The sequence below is a fragment of the Anopheles gambiae genome, chromosome 2 (assembly GCF_943734735.2).
Source record: "Anopheles gambiae chromosome 2, idAnoGambNW_F1_1, whole genome shotgun sequence".
Classification (NCBI taxonomy): domain Eukaryota; kingdom Metazoa; phylum Arthropoda; class Insecta; order Diptera; family Culicidae; genus Anopheles; species Anopheles gambiae.
Window position 1 is genome coordinate 40,201,216 of NC_064601.1, and position 20,314 is coordinate 40,221,529.

At 42.9% G+C, this 20,314-nt stretch overlaps 1 protein-coding gene across 4 annotated transcripts in view; it reads left to right on the top strand.

The window, feature by feature from the left end:
- LOC1274303 (uncharacterized) overlaps positions 1 to 20,314 on the top strand; it is a 64,678-nt gene that overhangs the window by 17,965 nt on the left and 26,399 nt on the right. For all 4 annotated transcript variants that reach the window (XM_061663775.1, XM_061663777.1, XM_061663776.1 and 1 more), the window contains one exon: positions 10,541 to 10,708. The gene's annotated coding sequence lies outside the window, so the exon portion shown is untranslated. The remainder of the gene's footprint in view (positions 1 to 10,540; positions 10,709 to 20,314) is intronic.

Here is a 20,314-nt window from a genome sequence, read left to right on the forward strand (position 1 = left end):
TGTGAGTGTGGTTTCAAGGGAAAATGGCACAAACGGCAGCACAAGTAAGTGAGCTTCAGTAGCAGCAGTTTCCCAATGAAGCCAGGCGGGAACTGAAGCATCAACTCGCTCCTCCGATGTGTGTACGAACGAACGAAAGTTTCGAACGAAAAAAACGCGTGACACTTGCGCGACCGGACCCCTTTCTGGAGGGGTGCACAGGGCTGGTTCCAAGCATAGCCTTTCGCTCTCCTTCGGAACGGGGCATCTCGGGGCATGTTATGGACCGCGCGCTCGTAGATGGAATTGCGAAACAGGTTCAACCGGATCGGTCGACGATCTCGGTTCCCGCTGCACAAGACGTACGGGATCGCTTGTGTGCGGTGCGTACCAGACCAGCTGACCACGAGCCGCGAGAGTAGGGATCGAATGGAATCGTTTTACTTTGGCCAACTTAACACTCATCACATGCGCTGCCGCTTTACAACTAAAAAAAAAAAACAAACAGGTGAGCTGGGGTGAAATAGAGAACCAGATTAATAAAAATCTCGTCTTTTCAAATCACCAGCTTTTCCATACACGCTAGGCACACAGCACCACATCGGGGAAGTAGGTCGACTACTCCCGGCATTTGACGTCGGGCCGTGTATCAGTTTTCCACCTTAAATTGGGGCTCACGCGGTGCGCCACCCCGCAGATCCTGTTGTACGGGAAGGGAGCAACGTACTGTTTCGTTCCGTTCGGTCTAGTAGCTGCAAGATTTGATACTTCAGCTTGGAGAGGTCAGCTTGGCGGCGTGTGCGCGCGGAAGTGTCACCCAACAAGAACAGACCGGCCGGGGGTGGGAACCGCGGCGTGATGTGAAATAAATCAATCAGGTCCTCAGCTACAGCGCTAAGCCGTTGTTAAGAAGTCATTGATCCGATTATGGTCCAGCGCTGAAACGGTGTGGCCGGTTGGTGCAAGTGGGATGGCGCTTTGGCTGCCCGTGGGCATGAAAATGGCGCATGGGGGAGTTTTTTTTCATTTGAACGCATTACACCCTCACCCCCTGGTCGCCAAACCAGCACTTTGAATGAATATGGTGCACTGTTGGGTCGTGGGTTCGATGGAGGAAACATGATCGAGGTGCACTTCTCTCCACGAGAGGCAGTGGCTTAGCATACTTTGCATTCCAATCGAGGGAAACGGGCAGAACATGGGAGTTGGATTGGAATCGGGCCCGCGTAAAGCTCGTACACAAAACCCGCATGTAATTCAATCGCTTTTTTGTTATTTTTCTTTGTTGTTGTGACTAGCAGCTGCTCTGTAGTGCAGTGTTAGCTTAGCTGGATGCCGACTTTAGCGTGATTCTATGTGTATGAAAATCTGTATGCTTGGCATTGCTATGAAATTTTACAGCTTTCATGTAGCAAGAAAGGTTATCCTTTAACTCAGAACCATTATTCTAATGTGTTAGATGTTTGTTGTCAAACATATCTTAAAAAAGTAACGTATATACTTTAGAAATCCATTGTTAAAGGTAGTTTAAGTTGATTAAAATCGTAACTAGAATTCATTGTTGATGTCATTATTTGCAAATTGAACTCTATGTTAGGATAATGGCTTTCATGACAGGAAAAGCATTCGGAAGTTTCTAACATTTAAGTATAAAACAATATTTTAACATGTTATTACAATAACCATTGCTTTTACTACATTTTTATTAAAAAAAAAACTGTCCGAAGACCCAAGAATGAAGACTTAAGGTGAAAAATGTTGTAAATACTGAAGATGTTGCCTAGGTAACGACCCAAAACAGAATAGAAATGTTTCCAAAAAAGTTGGGAAATACTCAAAAAAAATTGGGAAAAATGGGATGCTACCAAAAAACTACGGGAAATTCAGCAAATGGAACGATCTTTGGATGTTCTTCTTTTATTATAAAGATTAGACTATCATTACATTTATTCACGAACGTTACTATAACGTTCGTCAACAACAACAGCGTACTTGACCAAACACCTTCAATATTCCCTATCCAAACAACACAACTTCGTATGCGCAGACATTCTCTCATCTCCCGGATTGACTCAGTGAAGGGAAATGGGTAGCCTCTTTCCTTTTGCATCCACACTACCTACCCCATCTACCGCGTTCCGGCTGTGGTGTAATGCGTGAAACTGTTTGATACATGATGCATAAGCGATGCTCAACATTGTGTCGGCTTTTAGTAACGCATACAGACCGGTCGATTACACACTGGCCCTGAGTGACGTATGCGTACGCATTACCTTCGAGTGTGTGTGGTTGGACCTGTTGCGAATTGCGTTTTTTTCCCTACTCCAAAGTGCATTAAAGTCGCACAGGAAAACCGTAAGGGCACCGAACCACAACGAGAGCTCGGGTGTGGGCATCGATACGTCTAGCGCGTCTGTGACGCGTAATCGAAATGCCCCAAAGCTGATCACCAGCGTCAGAGTCGCTCCGATAAATCCTCGTTGTGTGTGTGTGTGCCGCTCTGCATCGATGTTAGGGAAAACTGAAATGCGTTACGTACCAAAGCAGAGCGGTGGGCTCAAAATGTAATGCAGTCAAACCCGTGTTCCGTTGAGATGTAATTCCAAACACACATGCATAGACACGCGGCAACTACTAATGAAGCACATACTCGCACGATTCGGCGATTCCATTTGGTGTGTGTGTGTGTCCAAGTGCAGTTTTCGGTGTAATGGTGCGTTAAAATTGACCATCGGTCACACCTCACTTGGACCACCGCAGCAGCAGCAGCAGCAACAGCATAATGTTGCGCGTGCCCCCAATGGGGCTTGTTTCTCGTTTAAGCGACTTTTCGTGTAATCGTGCAACGGGCTCTGGAGGGTTTTTTGTACTAGCTATTGGTTGATTGATCGATCAATCCCGATCATTGTGATGACGATTGTTGTTGTTAACTCAGGAATGTGCGAGAACCAGCCGAAAACTGGGAGAGGCCAAGTTTGACTTCCAGTGTCATGAGTTGCCTTTGTATAGGAGTACCGGTTGATCTGGTTGTACGATGTTGTGTTGAGGGAGGGAGGATATCATAAGGCATTAAATGGCTTCGCAAGTAATTCTCTTTTAAATACATTTTATTCACCAACACCTAAGCTCACAGCTTTAATGCGTTACGGTACTGTTTAAAGCTTCGTTCGTTCGTTTAAATACCTCACAAGCGGATAGTGTTCCTGTATGAAATGGAGATAATGGTACAACAGCAAACCGTGAAGCGAGACACATTGCGCGATTCGCTACCTCTCGGCGATCGTCCTGGGAAACATTTTTCCCACACATCCTAAGGTGTGGTATTGAACTTCCGAATTTCGATGTCTTTCTGTGTCCGCCTGATGGTGTGTGAGTCACGCCGCATTTGGAAGCTGTTTAATGAGTTAGCAAAAAGAGTTTCGATTGCATTTCACGCTTGCCTTTAAGATGGTGAGTTACATCTTGCCACCCATGCCCCTCGGTAGCCACTTTGCTGTGTTTGGACGATTTCTTTCCACAGCCTCTGGTGTGACCTACACTTATGGGGATGTGTTTTTGTTTCTCCTTAGTTTTGTTTTCTGGTAGCATATATTCACCTTTTTTCTTATGTTGTGCCCACTCGTCACTACTCCCCTGCTTAATGGTTCCTTCGCTGGTTGCATTTGTCTAAACTTCGCATTCGTCGTACGTCGATAGTTTTAATTGATTTCGTTGCGCAAGTTGCAAACACATTATGCGCGCGCGCACGCTTCGAAGCCATTTCCCGTCCCGCGTGTTGTGCACTTACGGTTCGGTAGCAAACGGCGGCCGCGCTTTTAAAGCGAGCTTCGGTCGGGAACTAGGTTGGCTGGTTGAACGTTTTAATGCTGGAAACGCGGTTTGTTACTTTTTTGTTGTTTTTGTTGTGCATGGCAGCCCTGCGCAAGAAGAGATAAACGTGGAAAGGTTTACTGTGCGCGGACCTTGAGTTTAATTGATCGAATCGCGTCGATCGATCCCGCGGGGTTCAGCAACACCAGCAAGGGGAGGGTTGTGCAGAAAATCTAATGGTCAACCTAATGCCTATTAGCTGAAATAAACCGTCGTTAAAACCACGGTCAAAAGTTCACAGCTAGTGTTTTTGTGTGTTCTTGTGTGTGTGTAGCACACATACCAAAACATGTGAGAAATTAGCTCACCCGGTGTTCATGATGACGAAAAGCGTGCAGGGAATGTATGTAAAATAGTAGAAAAAATGTGTGACCACCGTTGAGACGATATGGGCATACGATAAGTGAAAAAGCTATGTTGTTGGTAGAAAAAATCATAGGAAATTCGTGTTTTTTATACATTATAATTATAAATCGTTTACAGTAGTTTACAGAGATATTAACGCACTTGCTGTACGAGATTTCTATGTAAAACTAAGAATTCTTATGGTTCTTGTAAAAATAAAATCCTACTTGAAAAATAGAATATTTTCTTCATAATTTACGAGTACTTTTATTAGTATTTTAGTAATTTGATTTCGCGAAATTTAATTGAATTAACCTTTTATGGGGCAGTGCCGTGGTACAGTCGCCAACTCGTACGACATAATTACATACCAGTCGTGGGTTCACGCCTCATATGGATCGTCCCCCGTAGCAAGGACTGACTATCCTGCTGTGTGGCACTGAACTAAGTCTCAAAAGCCTATATAGGCTGGAATGTCCGCGAAATAGCAGAAAAGAATCCTTTTATAATAAGACTTATGTCAGTGGTTGGTTGTAAGACCTTTGGGAACGTCAAAAGTTTTGTGTTTTTATTTGATAATATTTTTTTAAATTTTTTTAGTTGATTGAATAAATCTTTCAGAACTTTTCATTGATTTAGAAAATAAAATCTCCAATGCATCCACTGCAACGCCCGTCCAGAATTCCAGTATTCTTCACAGGTGTGCTTGTGTGCGCCTGCATTTGCAGGCCTGCACCTACCTGCAATGCAATCAATTCAGCCCGTCCCACACCCGCTCGTTTGTTCAAAGCCTACAGCCTATGCTGCGCATACTAAACTAACACCTAATCGTTTTCAGCTTCCTGCTGCCTGTGTGCAGCCGGTTCTGACTTCAATCGCTTCTTGCCTCATGTATGCAATCGTACGATTGCCATGGCGAGAGTTTCAATTATTATTCATCGGCTTATTCTACTGTGGGGGACGCGAGAGCATCGGCGAGATGGAAAGACCTTGTCGGCGATACCTTATAAAGAATGGAGAAAATTCTCTTCAGCCTTCTCGGGGTTCGGTCGGCGTTGGTTGATCGATTATTTTCTCGTGCCGACTGGAAGGATTGTGGATTATTTACATTTCAACAGGATGCGTAGGAGTGTGTACAGTCTGACGGGGGAGTGTGAGCCACAGAATGCCACACGATTGTGTATGGTGGGAGCAGTGTAACAAAAAAAAAGGTACATGAGGTACACAGGTGCGTGCAGGTGTTCTTTGCAGTAGGCTTGCGGGAAAGAATCGACAGTCGAAGGCAAAGATCACATTCCGGATCAAATCACGGCCATATGCTTTACGCGTTGTGCAAGCCAAGTATGTGTTATTTTTTAGCTCCAACCGTTCTGTATTTATGATTGGTTTGGTTTAGGTTCGACGGAATACAACAGGGGGCTCCTCCAAATGTTTTAAGTGCACGGGCCGCATTGCTTCACAAATAACGTTGTTGAGGGCCATGTTGACGATACCTTTAGAATGAGTGAAAGTTCAAATCTTGTTTTGGTCAGAAAATACTAACTGAATATATCAAATTTAAACAGCTTTCTTTTGTTGAATTTTGATTTTCGTCTTTCAAAAGTCAAAATTGTTTTTTCATTAATCAGCCAAAGTATAAGTTATTTATGTCAACCTTTACAAAGTCTGTGCGGGTCGCATTACATGCTCTTGAGGGCCGTAGTTTGGAGACCCCTGGTATGACATCGACATTGTATCTCACTCTTTAGTTGGAGCGTACAGTATAGCGTTAGAAAACAATGTGAATAAAGCCATTTCATGAACTAAATTCATAATTACAAGCTGTAGCAACGGGCAGTCGCCACAAGATTAACATTTAACAAAAGCTGCAATTTTTCTCAACTGTCTGATCAACCGGTCGAAAACCGCCGGGAGCGCTTCACAACCAGCTCTATTACCCAACGATTCGCTAATGAGAACTGACTGTAGGTTAGCTTCCAGAGTGTGGTGACTTCCTCGCGCTTGTCTAACGCTAGATCGGTCGCTGCTTCTTCCGACCGTACGGCCGCAGCGCTCATCCGCGCTATGCTAAGCTGCTTGTTGACAATGCTTCATTAGGCTGATGCCGGAATGGACCGACCGACGAGGGTTCAAACGCGAAGCGGCGTGGCGTTTATCTAACATCGCACCGGGTTCATCCGCGGATCGTTTCATAACGGCGTTCGTTTTGTTTCTTGCCATTTGTCACCCGCGTGTACCGTCAAAGGCGTTAATCTGTTTTCCCTGCGCAATGCCAACCGGCGGTGCAGGTGTGTGAGCTTCGTTGAAAAGGTTTCGCCCTTCGCGGAAGGTTACGGTGATTAGCCTTGTGAGTAAGCAGCCGTCAAACAGGCCGCCCGAGTGGTTCGCTTGGTTGGAAATGTTTGGTTAGTGAAAATGGAAACATTTTTTCACAAAAGAAGGTTAAATGAAGTGCTGTGAAAATGTTGTGGATCAGTAAGAGATAGTGTGGAATTTATTACTCGTTTGTAATGGAATCGCGCTAACAAAACCACAAATTGCCATAAATTGCATTTTAAATATTGTGTCTTTATCATGCACTAGCTTGCTTTTATATCACATTTTAATCAAACAATTTATTTTCTTTTGTTCAATAAATTCTTTCAATTTTCCTAACTATCCTAATTATTTTCTTTCAAGTCCCGTAAAGACAATATTCATTAAGACAGAAAAAATGTTCTGCGATATAGCAACCAGACTTACATTTCCTTCGAGAAGAAATATCCTATCGACATACGCAATAATTGGATTAGCTAGTAGCGTGCATTTTAGCAAAAAGGTACATCAGTATCGTTCGCTTGAAATGCCGTCATACCAAAAGCGATGGCTTAACAGGATCGATAATGGCAATGCCATCGAGTATGCCTTCTAGAGGTTAAAGAGCCGATTAACCTCTACTAGCACCTGGCTCAAGCGACTACAGTAAAACGTTGTGGTAGCTAAAGGTTGATGCTGCCACTGGAAAGAAGTTAGGATACTACTAATCCGGGTCTTTTTTTCTTTTTGTGAAATACCAGCATTTAATGGGTCGTTAAGACAAGTGACCTTGAGCTAAAGCTGTATAGATAATTGGTTCCAAATTAGCTTCTAACCTCAACCGCTAGTGTTTTCTATAATTATATCTAAATACTTCCATTAATAAGTATTATTTGATAAAACAGCTCATCAATTAAAATATGTCACAAATCTGAAGCAATTTGCTTGCTTAAGGATGATTCTAGTTCCAAAAGCTTGTCTTGCCGTTACTTAAAATTCGTTGGCAAATTGGGACCAATTTTCCAAACGCATCATTAGTGACGCCTGTTACGAATATGGCAGACATTAAAAAATGATTAAAGTTTGCGTTTATTTTATTTTTTTTTTCTTTGCGCCTCGAGTGTTGGTCGGAGACACATTTCGCACTCTCAGCAAAAGTATGAACCTTTTCGCGCCAAATGCAACGTTGGCGTCATTAGTCCAGCTGACACAAATCGATTGCCGGTGTTGACTAAAAATATACCCTCAACGTTTCGCAACCAAACGAACTACCGTGTGCTGTTGCTTTTCATGCAATCAGCATTTTACAAAACATGTTTTTGCTGATTGATTTTTTTTTCTTCCACAGCATGACTGTGTCTCGCAAAAAACACCAAATGAAAGCAAAGACGAAAAGGAAACATTTAAATTAGAACATTGTTACACGGCTGATTCATTATCCATAGCGACGATGTTTATTTCTTGCGATTAAATCGTTAAAATTTGGTTTCTTTTGGTTGATTGCTAAACTGTGCCTGCTGTTTGTTATATTGGAATCCGTTATGTAGAAAAAAGATACAACATTCCTTTTGAGCTACTATTCCGTTCGATTACGATTGCTTCCCTCGACTGTTAACGCAACAAGTAATGGTCGAGGTTTGCAATAGTACGATTTATCGCCCTGCCGCGAATAGCTTTAGCCAGGATTACTCTAGCCCCGTGCAAAGCGGTTTGTTTGGTTAAGTAAGAATTTTATGAGGCTCCAATACAGGCAGGCAACCCCACATATGTATTGATAGCCCAATGTAACACTTTACGTGCCTGTGTGTAACTCTTATGCCCAATCGGCTGTGGACCAAAGGACGGGCAAGTCTTACGTGGGTGCAAAAAAACGACGAGGAAATAAAATCCCAAAAGCCATTCAATAGCGCGTGGTGCCTTAATTTATCGGTATGATCTAAATCTATGGTTAGTAGTATAATATATGCCCAATAATCGATGAGGTAGTTATGAAATTAGTAACACTTTCCTTCTACACTGGACAGAGGTGGTGAGGAAATTCACATTAGCGTAGGGCAAACGTTTGGTGTGCGTTGCAAATATCTTTAGATCGATATCAAAATCCCGCCGTGATGTGGCTGCGTTTAATTATGCTTGTTTACATGTTGATCATCGATGGAGAAGAGTGCATACAACGTAAACACGCCCCCCTAATATGTGTAGCAACCTGTGCTGTTAAAATAAGCAGCCAGTATGGATGCAATGTGTGCAGTTAAGATTCAAAACGAGGCATTCCTGTGTAAGATTTTGTTTGTTTGTTGATTTTTTACTCAACCGTCGTCTACTGTCTCGCCGGGAGAGCATACATGCACTTCACCATCATCTGTGTGTTGCGTTTTATGTTGAGATAATTGATTTGTTGCGTGTAGGGCGTGTGTGTGGTACACGATAACATAAAGATATTAGGAGATACAAACACCGAAAGTGAAAAGCACGGTGGGAAAATGGCTCGTATGATGGTTCCACTTAACTGAGCGTATGAAGCGAAAACAAAAAGCGAATCGGTAGAGGTGGTATAACATTAATTGCTGTGTGGTTTTTTTTTTTAATTCGAGTTTCGATTCGATTTTAGCACCTTTTGATCGCATTATAATTGATGCAAATATAGTTTTTAAATTCTTCAATTAAATTGATTACACAAGACTTACTATTTAGTTATTGCATAAATCAAAGCGCTGCGAGTTGATGGCTCTCTAATAACTGCAACAAAAGTAGATCAAAAATAATTAAATAGTGCTGGTAGTGCCTGCAGCCCGTGTATATAGATATGTGGGAGAGGTGCGTTTTTTTCAAATTAAATTATAATCTTCATTAGGATCGAGAAATGCAAACGTACGCCTGTGCCGACACGACCAATGCTACCGTTAAGTAATCCTTGCTGGTCGATCATTACCTACGCATGTGCCCCAAACGCGTCTCGCATCTAGAAACTGCAGCCGATGCGGTGGTAACACGACGATACCCATCGGCATCAGGTTAGCCTAATTTGCCATAATGATCGTATGTTTGTATGCAAAATTCGCAACGTTTGCCACTAACGGATGCCGCGATGCGATCCGTCGAGCCAATCAAGCAGCACCCTGGCACCAGCACCGGTCGTGACATAATACAGCGCCAACATTAAAGTGAAATGCCGGCGAGGGATGGATGGTGGAATTGATGCGCGTCACCAGAAGCAGCACAACAACCAAAAAAAACAAAAGACATTCAATTTCTTCCACTGTCCATTTTCGTGTGATTTTAACTGCATTTTTGTTGTGCGTTAGTTAGTTGGTTCTTCTTCCAGCGCGAGGTAAATGCGTAACTTAATGTGGTACACAAGTGGACAGGTAGATGGCGGTGGTGGCTTGTTGTGCATGCTGATAATTCACCGAGGGACGAGAAGTTGACGAAGATTTAGTGCAAATAATAAAACAAAACGGAAAATTGTGGAGAAAGTAAATAAAAAGAAGCACGAAGCGTACCCAAAGGGGGAGAGCATCGGACGTGAGGTGTCACCCGAGCGAAAGATAAGTGGCACGCGCCAACGACCTGGTCATTAATCCATGCTGTGAATGTGGACTGCCAGGGTGTATGCCAGTTGCGCAATCGAGAGAAGTGTGCTGTGCTTCCGAAAGCGGTGTTATTTAATTCTGCTGCTGTCTCAAACGGCACGAAGCACGCACTGACACTGGTGTGAAAATGTCAATCAATCGTTGACGTGTGGCGTTGGCACATTTTTGGGTTTGTTGCAAGTTTTTGCGATCAAAATCTTCTCTGTCAAAATCAAATTGGACAAAACCTCCTCTGAATTTATCATATCTTGTTTTTTATACAGTAAATGTAATATTACCCTTATTATTCTAATTACTCTAATTCAATGATCTTTCATTTCATAAATATATTAAGTTCATATGTTAGTAATGGCTTTTTTCGGAATAGACATGTTAGAATTAAAAAAAAACTTATCGCTTTTTCCATACTAGTTTTTATTATTAATAACTAATAGTTGCATTCTGTCACTCTTTTGCAGATTCTAATCGTTAGAGCAGCTAAACAGCGCGACGATTCCACGTTCGCCCTTCCAAGAGTCATGGACTAGGGGCCACTTTTCGCCGGAAGCATTACGGGCGTGGAATCATTCCTATGAATCGAACAGTCCCGTTATTCACACCTCTCCTGGGCTACGACTCATCATTCGGTAAGTGTTTGAGTAAACGGTTGTTGATGTACAACTGAGACGGAAATAGCAGAGTTATGATGTACCCTTTGCGATTGATTTTTTTTTATTTAATATACTTCAGGCTAATCTTCTATTCTAATTGAACCTCCTGTGCCTGATTTTTTTTGAGCTACTGTGAGTAAAGAGTGTTTCCATTGTTGATCTCACACAATCAACATAACCGACGCCAAAGGAATCGATAATATTTTAATTAACAATTACTTTTCCGTGCGCCTGTGATGACTGTGTACCTATTCTAACTGCTCTTCCCCGCTGCTCTAGACACGGTTTGGGGCTTCCCTTCTCCTCCATCAGGCCGTACGATAACTGTTGTTTTCTTTATGTGTTTTGATTGCCGTTCGGAAAATGAAAAAAGCCACAGTCATCGTTTGGTGTTTTGGTCAAAGTGCTTGCCCATCATTATTCTGTGCCTGGCTGTTTGGTGCGAGGAGGTCGCACCGAACGCTTGAAACGGTTTGCGGTTGATTGACTTAAGCGTTTGCTTTTTTGAGTTGCTGTAGTTGCTGTTATTCCATTCTAGATGCACGAACCCAGCAACACACACTCATATTCAAACGTGCTTCAACGTCTCCTTTTGTGGGTTTTCGGTGTGGTTATCGGGTGATTGAAGTTCCGGCGTTTGTCTGCCTATTTTGGATTGAATTCCGCGGTTCCGAGCCCTCACAACCAGAACGGCAGAACGGCTCGTTGCTGGTTAGCTAAGTCACCACCCTATCACAAATGGATCGCTGTTGTGGGGTGTTGGAAATGGAAATTGAAAAAAATGACACAGAGAGAAAGCAAAGAACGATGAATTCAAATAGAATATACACCCTTGCACTCACGGCTCACTGGCGGTCGAGGTTCGTCGCTCGCCACACCGTTGAAGTCTTTCATTTGTATAACTGTACACCACCCTGCACTGTTATAGGTGGCGGTTTTAGCTGGTGTGCTGTAATGCGAGAAGGCTCACGGCAAAACGAATCAAAGGTTCAGATTACACCGTCTCTTACTTCACCCCGCTGCCTTGCTTTTCCCCTCGGTGGACAAAAATATTGTAGAGCGAAAAGTCTTCGCCCGATGATGATGGAATCTTACCCCATTTCGGGCACAATGCAGAATTGAATTGCAATAAAACAATTCGCACACTTCACCGGCCGCTCGGTCATCGAATCGGTTACCGAGAACTTGGCCACAGTTCCTGTGTGTTTTGTATGTGTGTGTGTGTGTGTTGATAGAAATCAGTCGTGCGAATCCGGAGCAAGGGTTTCTGCGGTGACGCCGGGAAAGGTTCGCAATCGATGAGCTGCACACGCACCTGGCACACCAGCAGTGTGTGTGAGGTAATGTCTTGAACCGCGCACGGCTTATGTAAATCAAAGTGTTGGAAGGGTAGGCGCCGGAAAATTATCGGGTCGGTTCGATTGGTGCGCTTGATGCGTACCGGTTATAGGTGTACACGGTGCCATATAACGGTTCGGGCTCAGCTTTGAACTTAAGTGGAGGTGTTGATGGGTTAAGTAAAACAGGTTTGATGTTATACAGGATTTGATAAAATAATAAATAACTCTTTAAAATACATCGTTTTCTATGTAAAAATGATTTGCTGCTTTTTCGTCTTTTTGAATGCATCGTCAACCTGCATATCTAAATTTGAACATCTGTTACAACAAGAGCAAACATCGCAAAGTGGCTACGGAAATCCACGGCAATGAATGTCTGAACCACTTTGTCCCACTCGTTGGCGGAACAAATCAAAGCAAATACTGCATAGAATTTCTCTTTGTCGAGTACGCCCTTACGCAGCTCCCCCACTGACTAGAGAGAAGGCACATAACAAGGCATATCTTCGTGCAATCACGCATGCATAAGAAGCGGCATCTTACCGCCATCCCAAGTTCAATGCTCCGCACTCTTGAGATGCTTCACATTGCTGCTTGGCTTGGTTGGCGAATGGTGGCGGTGATGAAGCAACTGTTAACAATGCACTCATAGCTTGTGATCTTGTGATCGACACATGCCCGTTCCTCATCAAATGACAGGTTGTGCGATTCGTTCGATTGAAGCATTTTCCATCCGATGTGCCGATACCTAGCCATAGCTATACTCCACAGCAGATTTCCTGCACACTTAGCGGCCGTTTTTCCGCTACATATGAGGTGCGGCGGAGGGAAGATTCTCCTTTCCCCCTGGCTTCCCCCATTACGCTAAATGTATGTTTGATCGGTATTTTTCGACCCGATTAGAGGAAAGTGAAAATTGAGCAGATATTTTCGATTCGATTTGAGTCGTTACGCGACGACGCCTCCTCCATCACACGCGCCGACACGTTTCCGACGTTAGTTGGTGTGGTGGTGCACCTGATGTCTCGAGCATTACGCTGCCGCAATTTGATGCTTTCAGTTTCGATAGGATGTTTGATGTCTTTTTTGCTGCTGCTGCTGCTGCTGCTGCTGCTGCTGCTGCAAGTTAAAATGCTTTACACTTACTACAGCCCCGGCCGCCAGAGAGTTTTCACCCCGGTGGGTTCATTTACTTCCGTTTAGAGCAAAACTTTTAATCCGTATTCGACTACACGGGGCCTGCGGCTGTGTACCACAGACAATATCTCGTAGCAGGAAGGAAATAAAGCGGTACCAATCCGGTTAAGGGGTGATCGTTTTTGGGTGGGATCGATTTGAAAATCGGTTTGGGTCTGCTTTTCCTCCCGCTTTTCTTTTCATGGGAATGACGAATGACGCTTTGATGGTGGTTGCTGCACGGTACACCCAGCGCTTGGAACCAATCAATTCCGGTACCCAGCCGGGTACTGATCGTCCACCCATCAATTTTCTCACGAAACTACAACCTGTGGTGGGTATGGGGTGATGTGGGTTTTAGGAAACAACACAAAAAACGACTTTATTATGTGAAATGGATATTTCCTCTCTGTTCGAGATCAGTATGTCCAGTATAATGTCATTATTTTCGCAAGCTTAAGGGCATACGACATAACATCAGTTTTCAAAGTCTCAGTTTGTATGTAGTGTACCATTGTGTTGATTCGTACAGTAAGTTTGTTCAGCAAGTGGCAAGATCAGTTACATTTTACTGGAAGTATTATTGAATCTGCTTTTTGGGGGTGTTCTCCAACTGTCACACAATATTGCTATTTCTTCTTTGAAAAAGCTATTTACTTCTGCTCCACTTTCTAGTTAAAATGGTGCTTTAAATTATTACTCATAATCACATCTCCAGATACTATTTGTTTGTTTGAAGTGAATTACCGACGGGATGCATTGTCGCAATAAACATTATACAAACAGTGTAACGGTTGTAAACGTTGTCGAAAATGTACACAACGGAAACAATAAAATTATGCTAGGCTGGAAAATCGCACAGCAATTTGTTCTTTCTCCTGCTCTTCTCCTTTTTTTCCTGCAGTTCCGAATAACTGTATTTATCTGTATGTTTTACACAATCCATGTTTAAATGTTAGTAATAAAGTCAACCTTTTCCGATAACACCATTGCCGTTTCACTGCTTTGCATGGAAACTTGCATGATTTTCATGGTCATTGCCTTACGCTATTCTTTAATTAGATGTATGTCCACCTGGTAATTTGAACGGAGTCTGAATAATTAAAAAAGAGCTAATTATCCATTAAATAGCTACAAGGTCTTCTGGTCATTACGTGTGCTTATGCTCCTCCGCCGTCGTGTTCAGCTTAATATTTGGATACAATTTCTGTGTCAACACTCAGTTAGTCAATCTTGTGTTAACGTATAACGCATTTAGCGTTTGTCTGACAACAATGGTTGCAGCCTACACACCAGTGTGTACACAATGCCATGTACTGTAATAATGCTGCATTCGGTGTTTTTTTTCGGATTTTCTTTTTAAAATGCTTACTTCGCGATGTTTTCGCCACATCTTACACATGCCTCCGACAAAAGCCCGCATGAGACGGGTCGGGAGTTTAATTTAACAAGAAATAAAACTAAAGAGCTCATTGTCTCTACGCTAAAAGTAGTAGACCAAAAGCGGGCCTGCTGGAAGAGTGAGAGAACATCCTGAAACGATGAAGACAATGTAGGCAGCAGTTTGTTTGACGGCATGCATGAGTACGCAAATTCATGTTTTCCTTGCGATCGGTTGTGTTGCGGAAGTGACATTTGAACTTTAATTTCGCTGCTCCCGGAGCATATGCACGGCTCTATCTGTAAATCTAACCGTTTACCCGGCTATTGTTGGAAGTAATCGTTCATAGTGTATGTCCATATTCATATAGAAAGATTGACAGACAGGCCAAATTGAATGTAACGAGTATTGTCGAGTGGTGTTTTGGCGATACAGAGCAATAAAGTCAACCTTCAGCTCAAACTGGTTGCCTTGTCGTTTAATAAACTTTTCCGGGTAAAACACAAAAAAATAGTAACTTTTATTTAATTTTGTTTTGCTTCAAATTCCCAATATATAACGTAAAAAAAAATTGTTAAATGCTCCCCTAAGTGGTCTCGTAATCAATTTGATAAATATGTTTAAAATAATTATTTTGGTGCTAGTTATTTATAAATTTGTCCCATGTTCATGTAATTTCGTTGGATTTGGAATTTGGAAATTAGTTACAGGCTGCCTTCATGTTGGGATATCAAACATTATTTATTGTCATTTATTAACTCCTTTTATTTTTATATATTGGATGATGTTAATTATATGAATTATATTAATTAATATTTACCTAATATTATGATATGAAGGCACGTTCCATAGCCATCATTACTAGCCGTTAACAACTATAAATTATTTAACACAATGATTCCAACAAATCCATCTATAGCGAGGCATCTAGAAAAAAAAAAACAATTAAATAACTTATCACCTGCGAGGGGTTGTTTGAAGCAACGCGGTGTAAAAACGGATGCAGAAAGACATAAAAAGATTAATAAAAAAACATACATATAGCATTGTTTCATGCCGTTAGTAAAAGCAAAAGTGTGTATGCCAAGAGCGCACAAATAGCAAATGTGCTGAAATCTATTTTCTCACATTCCACTCAATAGTGAATGGCGTACCGACAAGAAATCAGCAAATATAAAAAATGTACCACACCAAAACGCTTTATCGGTGGGCCCTTTTAAGTGGCAGTGTGCAGGGTAGCGGGTACATTCTTACTGCGAATAAAACAGATGGTCTACACGGTTGAAAGATGCGCAGTGTGCCCCTCGCCAACATCAATAGGGAAATAGCTAACCGCAGGGAGGGCACGCTAATCGTTTCGACTTAGAGCAAATTGGAGCAAATGCGCATTTGCGCACAATGCAAAATCCTTCGCATTTCCCGCATAAGAATAGGGATCAATAAACCTTCCGCTGCGTGCCGGATAAGGTACGCAATTCCAAATTTTTCCCCGCGCTTGAATCATTTCACCCGAGCTCGCATTGTGCGCCGCACGCAAGCTAATCGACATTTTATTGGCGCGCTCCGTTCGGGTGCGGCTCGTCGTTTATGCGCGGTGCCGAACTGAAATTGGCGTTTTCACTTTCATCCAATAAAACGCGCTCGGGGCTCACACAGCCGTGAGGGAAACTGCGCAGGATTGATGATGATGCACCCCGGACGTGAAATAACCACCGAGAGCACATTTCGAGATCCGGCCGAAGCTATCTTTCCGATCGTCTTTGGTCGGTCGTGCGTTTGTGTTCCGATTGCGGTGTGGTGCATCATCGCACGTGTAATTTGCACCGGGTGCGGTTTTGTCTTAATAATTTTAAATCCAAGCAGGGAGTGGGGAAGCAAGACAGCAAGCGAGTGAGGCTGCGGGTTGGTTGCGTCATAATTTCTCTTTAATTGTTCGGACGCGCCAATGAACGCGATTGTGTACGCCTTAGGGGTGGTGGGGGATAGCACGGCAGCCGCCGGTCCCCGTGTGATATGTGCGCGTCGGTTACCGGAAGGTGCTCGAATATTTTCTTTTTAGAAACCAGTGCCTTTGTTTTATGTGTGTGGTTTGCTTTCCTCCTTCCCCGCTGCATCCACACGAGATGACACTGCCGTGCGACGACATTTGGGTTTCTCGGTGGCCGACCAGTGTATGTTGGCATTTGGTTTTGGTTCATCGGTGTGGCCGGATGGGATCGGTGAAGGGTTTGTAGTTTTTTCGTTTTGTTTTGCCGTCACAACTTAATTCACCTACGTTTTCGAACCACAGCCTTTCCGGCGACAGGAAAGTCCCACCCGAGTTTGGTGTCTCGGAGGCTGTGTATGAGAACGTTGCAACGGCCGAGTAGTTTTCCTGTGCTTCCAAATATGGTGGACATTTTTCCGGCCGCATTACTCCTCCTCCTCCCTAGACCCTCTTTCACTCTCTGTCGCCGGGGCAGATCTAATTTTGGACGTGGTTGATTAATTTAATTTACGAACAGCTTTGTTTTCAACACTGTTTCCTATTTCGGGCGCGTTTCTCTACCCTATCTTTCACCGGATGCTGGCCTGAGACAGAGGAAAGGGAAGAAAGGGAAACGAAAAGAAAACTATATCGTAAAGCAAATCGAAACAACGCTGGCTTTTATGGGAAGTACTGAGATTTAGCTCGTATTTTTGATTGCGTGTAGGACAGAGTGGGCAAAAAATGAAAGAGACAATGAATTCGGCTACCCGGTCTGATGTGATCTTGATTGTGTAGTACTTTGTTTGTACTTTTTTTTGCGGTTTTATGTCTGTTTATGAAGCAAACGTAAAACTCATTAACGAGAGTTATGAACCGGTGACATTATGTGCCAATGATTGTGAAGGAAATGGGTAAGAGATCATAATTTTCTCGCTTCATAGCTGCTACCACTACGGGCGTGTCATGTTGGAGTGGGTAACCGTACGGAGGATTAACTATATTGTTTACAATTTCCAGCGATTACTTCTCGTCGACCCAATGATGCATGGAGTATTGTTGTTTCCTTAATTCTTTGGTCGGATGCACTGTGTCATAACGATTGCGCTTTTTATAAGCGACGAACCTCTGAATATTCAAAATCAACAGAAAGGGGTAACAATTTGTTCTTTGTGGTTTTGAGCTAGTCGTGGAAGGAAGAAAGCAACTGGCTAACCGACCGGGGGAGAAATCGATCGATGTTTGGAAATGTGAACGATCTCATTTATCATCCTTAGTGGTAAGTGGGAAATAAAAGAAACGTGTATATTTTATCCACTTTTATCTACCTTTGCTGGCGAGATTCATTTTCCATCCATGTTGCATCCGCGCGATCGGCGATCGATCGCAGCTGATTATAAAGCTCTACGAATCAAAAGCACCGTTGTCTGTGGAAAATGGGTTACATCAACCGAACGCGCACAGTACGCAAGAACGGAATTCGGTGGTGATATTGCTTTTCCATGTCCCGGTGCTGTGTGCGTTGTTGTAGCGCACTAATCGGCCACCGTCTATCTCTGACAAACGTTATAAATCGAGCTATCGAGCTGCCGCTGCAACGGTAACGATCGAATGTGGGAATGTGGTTCTGCATTGGCACTGCTTGGTGGTATCGTAGGTTGCCTTTTTGAATATCTTGTAATGAACACAACGCAATTGGAAAACCGGCTTTTGGGGGAAAATTTTCTCCTTCACCGGTATCTGAAATACGTTACATGTGTGCCTCTCTTTTTATCAAGCTTTGTTGCATAATTGTTTATTAAATTTTTATAAAAAATCACTTTATTTAATTTGAATTTCTTCAAAAATTTACTTTAAATTTCTCGAAATGCATGTGCATGTAAACTTTCTCCTGTGCGTTTCGTATTGTTTTGCTTTCGATTTAACCAAAGACACTGATGACGATCTTCGCAATCATAAACGAAAAGAACCAATAAACACGCAAATGTCAGGTGCCTGCGGCAAGGTGCACGAAAAAAAAACAGTATCAGTATCTCCCGCTCTCCCGAGAGAAAGTGCACCATTAAAATAGTTAAAAAGTCATGCTTCTGCTTTTTAAAAACATGCAAAAATTCGTACAATCCCGTATGCACGGTCTTCTTTAGGTGTCAATTTGCCGTGAGATGTGTTACTATTTTAGCAATCATTTACGCCACACCAGCGATGGAAGCTTTTACGTGATCGCGCGACCCGCCGCCACCAGAAAGTGGAAGCAACGTTCATTAGCCCTCCTTCCAACCAAGCCAAGCTCCCCAACGCAAGATGCAGCAGCCTTCATCATTCGACAGTGTCGTGCTGTCGCACATTCGTGCGTTTCAACTTTCGCCCTCATTCGCCGTGCAAGAAAAGGGAAACATTGGCAGGCTAATACTGCCGAAAGTGCATTAAACATGGCGCACTTTGCTGACGTTGCACTGCCGCGGCCAAACCGATTCCATGGGAGGAGGTTGCATGATTACCCGAGCGCTTATTTGCTTGCCACTCCAAGGCACATCAATCGAATGGGAAAATCCGGAGCATCATCGGAGTGCATAGATTGGTTCACCGATTGGATGAGAAGCAAGAAAATGGGACGAAAAAGAGGGCAAAGAGAAAAGAGCTCATGTTTTGTGCTCTGTGTGTACTACACACTCTATTGCCCTGGATTTCGTTTATCAAAATAATTAACCGCCGGCTGAACAGGTGAAGAATGCGGTGGCTGCTGGATATGGTTCAGGGGGCAGGTCGGTAGAGTCTGGGGTGTAAATGAATGATTTTGCGTTGTTTGGCTTTCGAGCCGGTATGCGGAATGAGTTTAACGAGCTTAAAAGCTTTTCTGATTTAAAAGTAAAAAAACAGAACGGGCGAAACAGGGCAGGTCAAATGTATTCTTGAGCCAATAATTGCCTGGTTTCTTTAGCGATCAAACATTTTTCGGCATTTTGCGCCAGTTTCTGATCATTGTCAAATTGTATGTCTGGATAACTGAGTAGTTTTAACATTAAAATTTGGTTTAACATTCGTGTAACAAAATAAGATTTGATTTGGGAAGGCTCTATTTAAGAAAGGCGTTAATAATGTCATTTATAAACATCTTTTTGCAAGTTTGAAAACTAATGATCATGATCATACCAATACGACATATTATTTTTTAGGTTTATGTAGTCTTCTTCCGTAATTGACACTTGTTCTTGAAGCAACTATAAAACACAAGTACAGAAAATTTGCTGAAGTGTTTCCTCTGTCCTTTAAGATTATCCTTTATGAATCAGAAGAATGCGCAGTGAATGACTACGCCAAAACTTATACCCTTCAATGGGCGGTAATGGAACGCGCGTGCAATTTGCTTTTCCTTTTGTCGTTTCGAGGCCGCCAGCCCTTTTGGATGTGCTGACGATGCACTTACCGATTGCTATGACAATTGAACTGGGTCAGTGTATGGTCCCGCCCGACCCACAGTGATGGATAGCGGAATGGCACATGCACACGTTGCAACATGCCAATGCCGGCTAATTGCATTCTGAGCAGTACAGGAAAATGGACTAGGGACCTTGAGTTGCATTTCATCCTATTGTACACGAGGGCATTAAACTAAGTGAAATTTTCAATCCAATAGTTCCCTTCTTTACAACAATATGATGAAACGTTTGTTAATTCTTATATTTTACTTAGCAGTCGGAAAACGTTTAGATGTTCCCTTC